The sequence below is a fragment of the Monopterus albus genome, unplaced genomic scaffold, assembly GCF_001952655.1.
Source record: "Monopterus albus unplaced genomic scaffold, M_albus_1.0 scaffold7.1, whole genome shotgun sequence".
NCBI lineage: Eukaryota > Metazoa > Chordata > Actinopteri > Synbranchiformes > Synbranchidae > Monopterus > Monopterus albus.
In genome coordinates, this window is record NW_018127887.1 from 1165135 (window position 1) to 1178918 (window position 13784).

Consider the following 13784-nt stretch of genomic DNA (forward strand, 5'->3'; position numbering starts at 1 on the left):
ACAAAGCAGTGTGTGGGTGTGGAGGAGCAACTGTGAACAAATGTGTTACTCAAAATAAGAAAGCAGACTCTGCAGCCTGCTCATCTCCCCCTCTTTTCTGCAACTAACAGGAGACAATGTGTCCAATAGTCTCTAGATCTCATCACGTTTCGTAAATCTAACCACGCCATATAGTGTCAAGAGTAGATAACGCACAAAACAACACCTCTACTCAACAGACTCCAAAACAAGTGTGAACAGTTATTCCTCAATGAAATGTCTGTCTCTTATGCCTACGCAGAATAATTTACTGACTTCAGTAAAACTATGAATTCTCACGGTTATTGATAATGGTATGGATTTCTCATTGGCCTGAAGAATAGTGAGGTATAGCTTCAGCGCATCATAACTTTAAGCTGAGGATGGTCTCCCATGTTCTGATGGACCCATATTAGATTCTAAATGCCCCAACACTATTAAGAGGAGTTTGTTAGTGTTATTTTACTTATGCAACAGACAAAGGGAACCCTCTGCCACCGAGATGGGAGCTGTGGACAAGGCCTCAACCATGTCCTACTGCATTAGTACTATGAAGTGACTAAAGGTCAGCAGCACTTGAGGTGCTCAATCACTGGGGAAGACAAAAGTATGAGTGTTCCTTGACACAGGCCGATATGACTGCCTAGTGCCCTGTAGCGCATGTAGCTCAGGGACTGTGATGACTCCAGTGCTCAGCATTTCCCCAACAACCCTGGGTACCTACTCAACAGTAATAAGCAGATTCAGACTCGCTGCCTCCAGGAAATTCTTCCAAGATTGGCTTTGGGTTAGATATCTGCAGCACCATGAGTAACTGTGATGAGAATGAAGGTGTCAACAGAGTTGCCACAGAACAGGAACAGCAGGAAAAAAGGCACAGTTCACCTCGGCCCCTTTTCCACCACATGAACATACCTATAACTGAAGTGAAACCTGTGCCTAGGATGTCTGTTTTGTTTCCATTGTTCTCACAGCAGAAGCTCCAAGAGCTGAGTTTCAGCATCCCTCAGGTGGTAATAAATCATGCTCCAGGTACTCTCAGGGGTGGGTGCTCAATGGGCTGTCAGATGCCTCACCACGTCTCAAGTATTAGCATAACAAGCTCCGTATGGCTGCATAAACATTCCGGTTTAGTGAGTGAAGAAAGAGGCAGAGAGATTATCGCAGGCAGAGTGGTCAAAGACGTCATATGTCATATGTCTACAAGACTGTGTTCTGCTTGTTCAATAGGTGTTTGATAATTTGCTGTCTTTTGTTTATTTTTTCCACAAACCAAACCTGAACTGCAAATTGATTAGAGAAAAATGTAATCCTGAGTTTTGTCACTCATTTTTTCCAGTTCTCACTATTCATATAACAAGTAAAAGCCTTCCTGTTTACTCATCCTCTCTACTTTTGGCTGTGCCCTTTCAGAGCTGCAAGGAAGCCAGTTTCCTACAAACAATATTCCAAACCCATTCACTGGGGGGAAAACTAACTCAACTATATCCACACTAGAGCTGCCACTTTCCCCAAAAATCATATTCAAACTGTCACATAACTCCTTCAACTTAATTCAAATAAAACACACACAACATAATGTAAATGTAGCCTCAATTTTTACCAAGAAGTTGAATCAGCAAAGTTATGACAAACAGACTGTAATGAACATTAAATTATACAGGTGTTCTAAATGTTGTGTCAACCCCATGTGTCACTGTACCACTGAAAGGGCAAAAACAAAAAGACAGGAGGCAAAAACTCCTCATGTTATGCAGACGCACCATAACCACTGACAGATGAACATGACGAATCTTAAATGGTGCCTTTTCTCTTCCTGTGGTCTGCGTGATCACACATTTGACACATTCAGTTGACCGTGACGTCTGTGCAGCTCAGTCGAGGGTGGGCACTAGTAACAGAGATACAACAGACTACAGTGTCTAAGTGGAAGGGCTGATCCTGTTCATGTAGCCAACTAACCAAGGGTGCTGAAACTGATTTCTTCACATCACCTGAAGTAATGCTTCCCTGTCTGACAGATGTGGTCTCTGATGTTGTGGAAAACATAAATGAGGCTCAGTTGTAGCACAAGGGCAGAGAGAGCAGATGAACAGAAAGAGCAGTGCTTATAACAGTTGCTGATTAACAAAGAACCATGGAGAAGGCAGCGAATTCCTATCTTGAGTCTGAACAGGCTGCTAATGCATGCCCTGGAAACTGTACTCTATACAGCACAGTGAAAATCTGTCCACACAGGCCATCTGAGGAGAGAACCGCTCCTCAGTTACAATAAATGGATTTTATTGTGCTCTGTCCAACAGATTAATATCATTAAATCATTTGGCGACAGTTACCATGTAATGAAGTAGTCATAATGAGATGAGACTGGGATTTGGAGTTTCCCTGTCTAATATTCAGTTATTACATCACACTGCGGCAAAGGAGCTCACCCTCTTGTTGACTGACTTTCTCCAAAGTGATTATGTAAGAGTATTGCTGGAGTGGTTACTAAAGATCTTGGGGGAGTCATAATCACGTACAAAGCCAAATATCCCAGTAGTCAGTGTAACGCCATGTTACTACTATATCTCTTAAGGTAATGATTTTAACAATGTAAATTGCTTCAGTGTATCACATAATGTTAATGAATACTACATTGCTCCCCTCCTTGTTAAGCAAGATAATAATCTCTGAATTATGATTTCGAGCACTGCCCTATGAATTGAGCTGCAGCGACTATGGACAATGCCTGAGTTCACAGTACAGCTGTCCAGCTGGGTCTCTGTTGACTCCCTGCTGGTGGAGGCAGCATTACACTATTCTACTACTCCCTTAGAAACCATGTACAAACAAGAAAATAAGGGACTGGAATACATTTTTTGCAATACTAGTTTGAGTAATGTTGCGTTAACCTTTAGATTTACTAAAAACAAAGTAAATGGGAAATCTGGCTGGCCTGAATATAAGATACCAAATAACAATGCAGAAATCTTCAGCTCATTTTCACTCATCAGAAATTGATTTCCAGTGTGGCAGCAAAAGACATTACCCAATCCATATTGGTAAATAGGCACACTAGCTAGTCACCCATACTGCAACACTCTCCAGCAGCAGGTTCACTCAGCAGGAGTCATTACTTGCATCTTTTAAAGAGAAATGCCCTCAAATATAATATGCTCCCAACCATTCAAACAAAATTTATAGGAAAAGAGAACATGTGGTTTAATTTGTATCAGTTCAACAGCAAAAACAAATCACAACAACCGACTGCTGTTACAGCTTGACACAACTTGGTACCCATAATCTTAAAGGCATAATCACAATCTAGGATTCAGTGGTGTGTATAAAAGACAGGTGGTTTATTTTTACCATCTGTTACATAGGGCCCATGTGGGGTATGGGACTGAGATGGGCTACAGTAGTCACTGCCTGTAACCAATTGGTGTTTCTATCTCTGGAGCCATCTTGACACGGTAGGCTCACTGTGAGGGCGACGCAGAGGCAGCAAAGACTCGGTGAGGAAAAGCAGAGCTGACACTTAATGCACAGACAGCGGGTAAAGTAAGTATTGAACACGTCACCATTTTTCTCAGTAAATATATTTCTAAAGGTGCTGTTGACACGAAATTTTCACCAGACGTCAGTAACAACCCAAATAATCCATACATACAAAGAAAACAAAACAAAAAGGAACATATGAAGAAAGGGAGGTGCAAAAAGGCATGGAAAGCCAAGACACCAAGTGAAATCTCAGCAATTAGAAAGCAATCCTGCCCCTTGTCAGTGGAAATTAATATCAGCTGGTTCAGTCCCAGCTGATGGCCTATAAAAAGGTGTCTCATTACAAGGTGTCACACAAGAAACACCTCATGATGGGTAAAAGCAAAGAGCTCTCTCAAGACCTCTGCAACCTTACTGTTACAAAACATACTGATGGCATTGGTCACAGAAGGATTTCTAAACTTCTGAATGTTCCAGTGAGCACTGTTGGGGTCATAACCCGGAAGTGGAAAGAATATCATTTCACCATAAACCAGCTACAACCAGGTGCTCCTCGCAAGATTTCTGACAGAGGAGTGAAAAGAATTATCAGAAGAGTTGTCCAAGAGCCAAGGACAACTTGTGGAGAGCTTCAGAAAGACCTGAAATTAGCAGATACAATTGTTTCAGAGATGATAAGTAATGCACTCAACCGCCATGGCCTGTATGCACACTCACCACAAAAGACTCCATTGCTGAAGAAAAAGCATGTTGAAGCTTGTTTAAAGTTTGTTGAAAATGGTGACGTGTTCAATACTTATTTTACCCACTGTATGCACTAACACAGGGGTAGCCAGTCCTGGTCCTCAAAGGCCGCTGCCCTGCTTGTGTTCCAGCTATCCCTGCCTTACCCACTGCTGATTACCTGAATCAGGTGGGTTCAGTCAGTCAGAAGCTGGAGGATACCAATTCACTTAGTCTTTCCTCACTCCACCGTCATCTAAGATGGTATCTTCCAGGTTTTGATTTACCGAACACGCCTGATCCAGGTAATAAGCAGTAGGTAAGGCAGCGGCCCTTGAGGACCGGGACTGGCCACACCTGCACTAAGGTGAATGATCTCAGTCAAGGAACAAAACCATTAGAGCTCAGCACACATGGAGAACAGAAGACGAGAATGAGGCCACGTCTTTGGAGGTGACACGGAGCTCTGTCTCTGCTGTACTGTAAGACACATGCTGTGACAAACAGCCAACCAGTAATTACTAGTACTTATATATAAGTATTATTTTCCCTGTTGCACAGTGACTAATGGGGTTGCTGTTGATTTGCTCATCCCTTCAGTGGCATATTATTACACTGTCACTATGATTTTATGATTTCTGATACTTATAAGTGCACAAGAGGGCAGGTTAGACAGCAGATGTTCTGTTTTATTATTGTAATGTAACATCAACTAAAGCAGCAAAACTTTCACAAAGAGACTTATAATTGCGCCACAAAAGAAGAATGCCATGAAAGTGTAATTATTAAACTACCCACACACTCAGCTGCCAGTTGATGGGTACACCAAGCTAATGCAGTCTAAAACAACAGTCCTGCAATAAATCCTCCTGCATGAAGGTGAAAATGTTCAGTTTTTGTTGACTGTTTTAAGAAGGTGTTGATTCAACAGCCTGATCATTTTAGAAGCTGTACTTTGTGATGCCGTTGTACTGTATTGTGTTGTACCTACAGGTTGTTCTATTACATTCCCCGCTCCAGAGAAATAACAGAAACACCTCTCTGTATAATGCAGTACAGTTCAACAGCACCACAAACCACATATTCATACAGTTGAATCAACACTTCTCCAAAACAATTTCAACAAAAACTGAGCAATATCACCTCCATGAAGGAGGATTTATTGCAGCATTGTTGTTTTAGCCTGCATTAGTTGGAGCTGGGTAAACCCAATAAACTGGCAAGTGAGTGCACAATATTTCATGTCTCTGCAGAGTTAAGTAAGAAGAAATGAAAGACCTGGTAGTGTAGTGGAATCACTGGTATCCAGAAGTACCAGATGTCAAATGCTTGTTTTCAGTCTAGCTGCTAGCACAGACTAATTAAATGATCTAATGAGACAGGCACAACAAACTGTAACTCAGCACATCCAAATATTTTCCACTCAAGTAAATGGGGTTGTGTAACTGCAAGGTGAATTCCATACAAGCCCATGCTAAACTCCTAGATTACTTTTCACATCTGGGTAACAATTAGACTTTCACAGCATTAAAAAAAAGACATAGCAACAGACAAAGTGGAGCCTTTGCAAGGGCTGTTAAATTTAGCTTGGGAGAATAACAGAAAAAGTTTGCTTAGTTATGGGGTTCGGTTGTATTTACATAAGCATCTTGGAAAGACCTGGGAAATACGAGTAATTGTATGATATGCAGATTGCAGTGAATAATGATCAGTAATGGTGAAATTTAAAAAAAAAAATCCAGCAGTGGTTACACAAAGGTTTATAAATGTTCTTTCTTTCCTGCAAGAACTGGAAAAAATAGGCAATTTCGATCATACTCGACAAAATAGCCTAATTTTGTTTTGTGTAGCTCCCTAGTATAAGGTTAGAAAAAGCATCCAAATCTTAAATCTATAACCAACAATGGTAATCAATTCAATTTGGCAGGTTTTGGACATAGGTCTACAACCCACTGTGACCTGTAGATAAAAATATATTTTCCTCTCCTTTGGAGGAATGATTAAGAGAAAAGCACTGAACATACATCTTAGGGCTGCAGAGGTATATGAGAACTGCATATTTGGTTTCTGGCCATAAAATCTAGGCCTTAGGTTATGATTTACATTGATACTTAAAGATATGACTCAAAGCACCACACATATTTTATAGCACATTCTTCCGCTTCTCTGATCTTGTTGACCAATGTGCCAAAGAACTAAAAAGTGAGGATGATTATCTGCAAATCACTAAAAGTAGAGCAGACGTGTTTCTGTGTTCCTAGGGAAACCTATGGGGCTTTGGATATTTATGTTCTTTCCATCTCAATGAATATCTTGTAAAATAAACTGAAGCGGCTTTGTGGCTGCAGGAAGCCCCGAGACTGTGAACAACAATGTAGCAGAAACACTGCTCTCACTGATTTTTGAAGTCATGCAATACTGAACATGTGACTGTACTTCAGCAAGTGCTAACGAGGACTTCTGATTTGATCACAATTCAGATTATACGCCCATGATCACAAATGAGTGTCAGTTTCACAACCAATTAAACCAGGATTGATCCCCAACGTACCACAGTATAACTTCTTGAAGCCTCCCACTTGGACCCGACTTGCTCAGCATGACTTGCTTTCTGAAGTGCTACCTGGTTGCTACGCAGCCCTGCTGAATGACAGAGAGTGCTCATCTGAGGCCTCAGTCTCTGTCACTAAGGAGCTCTTTGCATGAAATTAATTGCTTAGTAAAGGTCAAGAAGTGATCCTTAAAATATTCAGCATCTAGTAACATGAAGAACATTGTATTAAATGTTCAGATTTTAATTCTCTGTCATGTTCTCTCATGCATCTTGTAATCATGTGCTCATGGGGGGCCATGCTCATTACAAGTACAACAGTAGTAAAAGGATGCACACGCAAATAGGCTGACTCGTATAGCAATAAACATACCTTTATCGCCTATAAAGTTGAAATGAGCTAACAAGAGAGGTCTATTGTAACACCCAACAACATCTATGTGTGCAGGTGGAGGTCAGCTTTTTATTATTAGGCCAAGAGCACTGTGTTGTCTTTGGGATAAACTAAATTAGTATGACTGATCCACAAACACTGAAATTGTATTCAGCAGATTGTTTTGTCAGCTGGTCAGTGTGAAGCAACACCTTGCTTTACAGCACACATTGTAAAAGCAGTGAAGAAAATACCAAGCAAGAATGTGCCCAATCATGAGATAAACAAAAGAGGAGCCACTGAAAATCAGCACCACAGCACTAATCAGTGTTAAAAACAAAAGCATAGGGCACCCTAGACATAGGCACACCTGGCTAACATGATGCATCACCATCAGGCAATGCGCTGCGATGCCCAGTGAAATACATGCAAGCGTGCATTCCTCGTAAGCTGCAGTAACATTGATCCCACAATGGGGAAAAGTGTTCCAGCAGCAACAGAGCGCAAACAATAAAACACCACAGGAACAACTAACACCATAAGGTCACCATAAGTAGGTCAAGGTTAGTATCTCCACTCATGAGGAATTTGACAGAACCCCTGTCTCTATGCTATCCCGCTGTCAAAAAACAAACTAACTAATTTCAATCTTCTCATACGAATCAGTTCTATCAAAAAGCAGAGCACCTTCTGCAAATACAGCAGCATTCATACCAGTACAGGCACATACCAGGCCTATTACTATTCAGACTCTGATTGGTTTGACAATCATTCTCCCACGCCACAGACAGAGTGCAAATAACAAAGGTTCTCTGTGACAGAAAATCAATTTTTGGAACATTGCATTTTACAACCTCACTAGAAGTCAGCCATCCTCCTGACTGCCTGCATAAAATACAAAACAACCTTTAAAAATGCATAGCCCTAAACAGCATGTCACTGAATGCAAATTTATTTTTATAACAGGGATAACACAGCAGCTGCATCTTGTTAGCTAGTCTTCAATGGTGGACAGCAAAGAACTGTGCAAAATAATCAGGTGACAGACAACAGAATTTCAGTCATTTCCTTTGAAAAGTTACCTCATCTCTTCTCGGAAATGTTGCCCTTATTCAGTTAGTATAACATGGCCTGCAGCTCACCAGGAGTAGCTGACACAGCCGTCTTTACAAACAGGCAGACCGGCTTAAATAAAGTCTTTGTTTGTAAGAGGCAGTGGTTTTATCTGGATCATACCTTGCAGCAGATCTTTTTCAAACACCTCTAACTACTTAAAGCATCCCAAAAGTATATCTGGGCATGTTTTATGTGTGTGTAAGGCCTTGGATATAGGGAAATCACACTTCTGCCCCAAACACAACCACTGCAGAAAAAGCTTGGACAGCCTGTGATTTAAACTGTGGGTAGACATTGCTCTGGGTATTTTCTGTAAAGACCTGAAGCTAATTAGATACTTTTTCACTTTTACAGGGGGGCCATGGCCAGTTAATACAACTGTCACTGAATAATTGTTTTCATTGATGTTGTTTTCATCTGAATGTTTCCATAGGTTGAGTTTTGATATTCCCATCAGAGTCATTACTGCAATTTTTTGTCACAGTCTACATTAACTCATCTTTACATATGCCAAAGCCACCTCTTGGTAAACGTGAATATACCCATGCAGCTTGCTAATCAGGTTTACACCAGGCGCCCAATGCCATGAGGGCTCAGCTGAGTTTACACAGAAACACAGAGGGAATCAACCTTAGCCAGTGGCAAATCAATACCTGCACTGGATGGCTGATCTTCAAGCACAATGAGGTGTATATCTAATCAGGGAAAAGGTTGCATTCGACACCTGGCCCTATTAGCTTCCTTTGGCAAGAGTCTGGATGTGATTCCATGATTTTAATCTATTTACAAGGAAATTAAAGCTGGGCAATGAGCTTGTGAAAATAATTTTATTAATAAATATACATTTATAATATATATTTAAAATGTCATAAAATTGTATGCGCATGCCAGTTGCAGCTTTTGGAGATGAAATTGGAATCGGCAGGTCAGACAGAAAAAACCCCCCAGAATTAGCCAAGAAAATTGAAATCTGTACATCTCTGTTTTAAAATGAAAAACACCAACTTACAGTTTGAAATTACTATAAAAATGTACAAAAACCAGAGTATTCACATATAATTTCTTGGAGAAAACAAATGACGATGTAAGACAGGACGGCATGTTTTTCCACCATTGGAAAAGAAGAGGGGTTATCACAGGTAATAAATCTAAAATGAGATTTTGCTGACTTTATGCAGACAGCTGAAACTGCTTGAGGGAAATGACTTGCCAAATATACACAAGAAATGGTGCCAATGTTTTGCCACCACTCAACAATGGAATTGCTTTTCTGTCTTGCCTAGATGTAATCAATGAGGTGAGCAGCCTTTCACCGTCATAAAATGGCAAAGTCTGAAAAGCAACATATGGTCTGAGCTTCTCTAAACTTGTCCACTGGAAATAAACACAGGCACATATGCTGTAGTGTCATTATTTCACCCAATGGCTAATCTATGGTCACTCCTCATAGTAGGAAATATGCAAATATACCAAGAAAAAAGTCATCAATGGCAGAACAATATTGCTGGTACACAGTAGTCCCCAGAGACAGACCAGAAGTCAGCAATGAAAGATGAAACTAAAATAGTTCAGTGGTGTTTTGCTGAGGTATGTCATTGTTGTATCTATTTTAAGAAAAAAATCTACAGAGACAATTTCCAATACAACACTTGTAAAAGAGCTCCACATTGCTGTGACTGTAAAAAACAAAAGCTCAATTCTTTCTTTCAGATACAAAAAATTACTTTATGCTAGTAGCTCAGGCAGCATAGATATTACCCTCACACGTTTAATGATCTCCAAATGCACACTTATACAGTTTACCTAAAAATAATTTTTACAGTTATACCGATTCGTTGTGTCATTGTTGCAATGAGTTGTGAACTGAAGTGTTAATTATTCACTGAGAGGTTAAAACAAACAAAAAAAAAGGTTCACCATCTGCTATGGCTACCCAGCATGCAGCATGCCGACAGTGTGTGAGGGACCTGTGGGACTCTCCGTGGCTGTACGCAGTGTATCTTCACAAAATCTACAGAGACACATAACCACCCTACATATGCTACTGCTCAACACTCCAAGAATGGTTTCAGCCTCACAGCCCAGCTCCACTGAGACAAGCTTAACTCTCTTTTATGTCTGGTGTTGTGCATGGGTAACACAATCATAACATACAAAACTCACTTCCTCTGAAAAGAAAGGTTATAACACAATGAAATGTTTCCATCTGTCAGACAGGTATTAAATATAGCTGTATGACAATTAGCGGTCTAACGATACAAGCAGCTCACGATTTGGTTCAATGTACAATACAGGAAACATGCATTAGCAGAGCACCAGGGGACAAAATACATTAACCTAAAAGCCTTGCAGTCTACACCGTTTGATTTAATTGGTAGGCATCAACCATCATCACTCACATGGAGGTATTTTGGCTTTAAAAAGACGTTGCTCAAAAGATGATAATCTGCAAACTGTGCTGGAAATAATTTGCTGCTAAAGACAACTGAACACTTGTTTTACCATCTGCAAACTAACCACTGCACAGAAAATGAAAAGCTTCAGGAGAAAGCTGTCCACGACAGGACGAAACCCCCCAACGTACCAGCCCAAAAAAACACAATCAGCAAACCTTAGCTGAACCATTCTGCAAAAGTGATTTCAATGTTTGTGTATTGTTGTACTTGACACTTCAATTACTCAGTTCTAAGTAAATAAATAAAACCCGTTTTCCTTTCCAGGAGAGCCAGTGAGAAGAGCTTAGAACAAAAGCTGAAAAAAGTCTGGATGAGGTGATGATATCCTGCAGTCACAAGCATTCATGGGAAAAAAACAGCCTAAAAGGTCAACATCATGCCAGATCTGACCCATTTACCTGACAGAGCCACCTCTGCATTCAAACAGACTGCTACTATGTTAAGTGAAAATATCTAATGGTTTGACAATGCTTGCCTTGAGAGATGCTGCTGAACATGAATCTCAGACAGAAAAATCGCTGATGGCTACATCAACACAGCCACAGTATGTTCCACAGAAATCCACTGCTGCCTCCTCCACTTTATTAATTTTCCACAAAGCTGAAAACTTTGTCACCACAGGCAAAGAAAACAGAAAGTCCATTTAATCTTTCATATTTCCTCAGCCGATAAGAAACCCGGCCCTCCTGCGTACCGAGTCTGGATAATAGGTTGATTCCTGATTGCAAGGTGATTAGAGAAAAATATAGCCACTGCTGGCATGGGATTAATGCACGACTCATGGAGAAGACAACCAAAATAAGCAATTTAAAAGGCTTCATGCTGCAGGGTAAAAGCCCTCATTTTCTCTTCATTCAACATCATGTTTTTTGTTTTCCATTTTGAGATCTTACTGACATATTAGCCACCATGTCACTTCCCTCTTGTTGTTGACTTCTGTTAAGACCTGAGCCAGCAACTTGGGTCAGGTTTTGTTGTGTGTTGAACTGCATCGTGTCTACCTACGAGCATGCACTGAGCAGTGGTGTCATTTAAAAAAACAAAAAACAAAACAAAACAAAAAAACACTGTCCATTGTTCTTCCACCTAAAACACTCAGCAATTTCAGCAGATGGGAAAATACATTAGGCTTACATTTTAGTTATCCAACGAACATGAGAAATAGGAGTGACACTTCCCCACAGACTGCTAAACAGTAAGCTATAGTCAAGTCAGTTCTTATTTATATAGCCCAATATCACAAATTTGCCTCCAGGGGCTTTACAATCTGTACAGCATATGACACCCTCTGTCCTTACACTCACAGGAAGAGCAACAGAGGAAGGATCCTTCTTCCAGGACAGAAGGAAATAACAGATTTACAGTATGGACAATCAGAATGACAAAACTGTATTTTGCAAACATATACTAAGATCACTGTATATGCTGAAGGACGAGCCAGCTTCCAGGTGCCTCCAACAGACCCGAGCCACACGTCTTCCCCTCAAAAGACTGGGCTATATGTTACAGCTCAGGTCACGCCACTGACAACATGATTAATTCTGTGCATGCTGCAACATTGCTGAACTGCACTTGAGGCAAGTTCTGACACAACTAATACAAACCTGCACTGTTAGGTGTTAGGCAGACTCACATACTGATTGACCAGCAGCCAGTTCAACAAACCTTACTGCCCTTTCAGTGGGTCTGATTTCATTAATAAATTAGTACACTTGATTAAAATTTTAAGGGAAAAGTATACCCTTAAAACTCCTGTAATTCCTATCCAGCATGAACAATGCACCACACCACAGTGTGTGTTTCCCCCTCTGATACAGAGAGGATTTTACCATGAGCCATCTTCTAGTGCTGCTGTTGGGCAGTTTCTATGACTCACATATCCAGGTAGTGGTGGGTTTTGGCTCTCACTTCCCTGTCACGTCGACTAATCCACTTTCACCTGCTCAGCGGTCACCTCCGCCACCTGCTTCGGAAAACCTAACACGAATTCAACGTATTAACCTAATTTAAAACAAAAAAAACCTACCATGTGAAACCCAGCAGGGTAGGACAGACTATGAAACACATCTAATGTTTACTTTGTCGCTAATGTTTACTTTTTCTGCGGAATAACTTCACTGTTAATTGGTCAGCAGTTAATGGAGAATAAATGAAGGGCTTCATCTTTAACAGGGCGTTCTCCCTACGTACAGACTCTTAGGAAGGAAAATAACTTACAGGGCTTTTTTTACACAATGTTTATGTGACTACCACGCTCACTCAGCTTCTTCTTATCTTATAGAAACTCTTCCAATCAAGCCACATGAAATTATTTAACCTATATTTCAGCTAGAACTTAACCTTTCTGTTTGTTACTTAACTCACCAAGACGCTGGCAGACAGAAAACATACAGGCTGAAGCGTCTTCAAGTAAAATTGTAGTTCGTGGAAAATATAATAGAGAAACTATTAAATGTGTAACTCACAATGTTAAGCGGAGCGGTGTCCAGAGTTTGCTTCCGAGTGGAATGTTAGCTGTTGTCACAGAGCGTGAGCACCGAGGACAATGTAGAGATTCATCGCCACGCTCTGTGGTCTCAAACCCCGGAGCAACGTACACTCCACGAGAGCTGCCCATACCGTAATGACATACGCTCACACTAAAACGCACATTCCATTCCGTTTACCGTAATCCATAGACTAGCACTTAACCGTGGACGTGGTCAACAGTAAATAATACTGCTAGTTTACCAGTCAAGAGAAGCGGGCAACTACCTTTTAGGAGCAATACCCTTAGACTGAAAGAGAGTTTTTTGTCTTTTAGTCATTTTGCATCTCTGCGGCCATTTTGCTCCTGTTTTTTGTTATTTTGGGTTTTTGTCGTCATTTTGCATCTCATTTTAATCATTATGTGTCTATAGTAAGATAAAATGTAAAATATTTATTTGAAGATTATCCACTAGATTTGCACTAATGTATTTATTTGCAGTCTTGCGCATGGAACACATTTATCTTTTTGGCATCTGAAAAGCATCTTTGCTGCTTTGTATGGGCAGTTGTTCTATGAGTGGGACATGGGCTTGTT

The 13784-nt window shown here is 40.6% G+C and overlaps 1 protein-coding gene across 1 annotated transcript in view; it reads right to left on the reverse strand.

The window, feature by feature from the left end:
• The window catches only part of LOC109974425 (tumor protein p53-inducible protein 11), a 28634-nt gene extending 15276 nt beyond the window's left edge, over nucleotides 1-13358 (reverse strand). The window contains exon 1 of the mRNA XM_020624616.1: nucleotides 13186-13358. The gene's annotated coding sequence lies outside the window, so the exon portion shown is untranslated. The remainder of the gene's footprint in view (nucleotides 1-13185) is intronic.
• Between the last annotated feature and the right edge of the window lie 426 nt (nucleotides 13359-13784).